The following is a 2,237-nucleotide window of genomic DNA, read 5'->3' as shown; positions in this document are numbered from 1 at the left end:
TGATACATGTTTCACTGGTTTTGCTTCTCTATAAAACCTGGCCCAAGACATGGTATCTTCTCCTCTAGATTTTCTAGAGACTTAATCACAAATACTTTATTAAAAAAGTTCAATACTGCATTTTGCAAGTCTGAGCTTAGATTGCTGATTATGTTCATTTTCTGTTTTCTACTTTGTAGTTATGCTCGACTTTCAGTATATTTGGTATAAAATAATTTTTCTTAGGTGGAAGCAGCCAGCAAGGTTAACCCTACTAATGAAAACAATGGAAATACTTGTATGTAAATGTTTTACTTGTTGAATATGTAAATTTAATATGTATCTAATAGATTTTTATACGTGTAAATATTTGAAATAAAAAAATATAGAGCATTTTAGATATCCAAAAGGTGTGCATGCTTATTTTCTATAAGTAAAATGTTATTAAGACAAAAAAGAAGTTTAAAAAATAGTAAAGTGGTTCTTTCAGTTCAGAAACTTGATTTTGCACATTTCACATAAAAGCAACTGCTCATAAGGCTCACTCATCCTCCTGTCCAAGAGACTTAACAGTTTTCTAATATGTCTGATTAATCTATCATAAATTGTAATAATAAGAATTAGTTACACATATACAGAAAATCATGTATATATTTGGTCACATTTAAGTCATTCATTCTGTACTTTACATGATAAGACAACTTTTAAAGAAACTTTAAATGAATTGTCATTTGTAATTAAGTAGGAGAACATGAATTCAAGAAAATTTCAAACTCACTTTATGGTATCAACATTATCAAAACATTGATGAAGAGGAAGTCTTTCACAGTTAGACACTACCCTATCAATCAACTTGCAGTCAGGAGAAAAATCGACTTTGTCATGATATGGTTCTTAAAGAAAAAGTAATAAATTCTATACGAATGGCATGCCTGTAGTGTGGCTAATTTATTCATTATCCATCCTAGAAAAATAATTAAGTCATGCTTTCTTTCTTGGTGCTTCAATACAGTTTAGCACACAACCCCTCCCCGACCCTTTTTGGGACCCATCAGTAACTGAATGCTTATTAAAATAAATTAGTTGCCAAATTTTTAACTCTGTCTAAAAGAAAAACTAATCCACTTTTCTAGTGGATTCAACATTTATTAAATAAACCTAGTTTCATGCAGAGCACATCAATTCCTTTAGCCACAGTTTCTAACCTTAAATATTATTGCATCTTTATTAGTTTGAACAGTATATATATTAGCTATACATTTATAGTCAGTATTAGCCAATTTTTGTGCGTCTGTCTTTGTCTCTTGTCAGTGATATTACTGATCAAAAGCAAATAAAGGTGTTGTTGTTATTATACGCGATCCAGTCAGTACCAACGCATAGCAACTCTATGCACAATAGAACGAAGCACTACCTGGTCCTGCACCAACCTTATAGTCGTTGCTATGCTTGAGCTCATAGTACATTGTAGTTGCCTCTGTGCCAATCCATCTCGTTGGGTATCAACCTTTTCTTCTCCTACATTCTACTTTACCAAATATTATATCCTACTCTAGGGACTGGTCCCTCTTGATAAATGTCTGAAGTATGAGAGTCTAAGTCTGGCCATCCTGGTTTCCAAGGAGTACTTCTTCCAATACAGATTGTACTTCTTCCAATACAGATTGTATTTTTTCCAATACAGAATGGTTTGGTTTTTTTGGCAGTCCATAGTATTTTTAATATCCTCCTCCAACACTATTACTCAAATGTATCAATTATTCTACGGTTTACCTTATTCACTGTCCAATTTTTACAAGCACATGAGGTTATTGAAAAATCCATGGTTTGGATCAGGTATACTTTAGTACTCAAACTGATATTTTTGCTCTTGAACACTTTAGAGAGGTCTTGTGCAACAGATTTGCATATTGCAATATGTCCTTTGATTTCTTGACTTCAGCTTCTGTAAGTATTGGTGGTTGATCTGAGTAAAATGAAGACATTGACAACATCGATCTTTTCTCCATTTATCTTGATGTTTTTTTATTGGTCCCATGGTGAGGATTTTTATTTTATTTTCATTAAGGTGCAAACCATATTGAAGGCTGTAATATTTGAAATTCATAAGTAAGTATGTTAAAGTCCTCTTACTTTTCAGCAAAGTTTTATCATATGCATATTGTAGGTTGTTAATGAGTCTTCTTCCAATCATTATGTCATGTTCTTCTTCATATAATCCATCTTCTCTTAGATTATATGCTCAGCATACAGATTGA

Source organism: Chrysochloris asiatica, unplaced genomic scaffold (assembly GCF_000296735.1).
Source record: "Chrysochloris asiatica unplaced genomic scaffold, ChrAsi1.0 scaffold00002, whole genome shotgun sequence".
Taxonomy (NCBI): Eukaryota; Metazoa; Chordata; class Mammalia; order Afrosoricida; family Chrysochloridae; genus Chrysochloris; species Chrysochloris asiatica.
The sequence above is the reverse complement of the archived record's forward strand: the minus strand, read 5'-3'. Positions refer to the sequence as shown.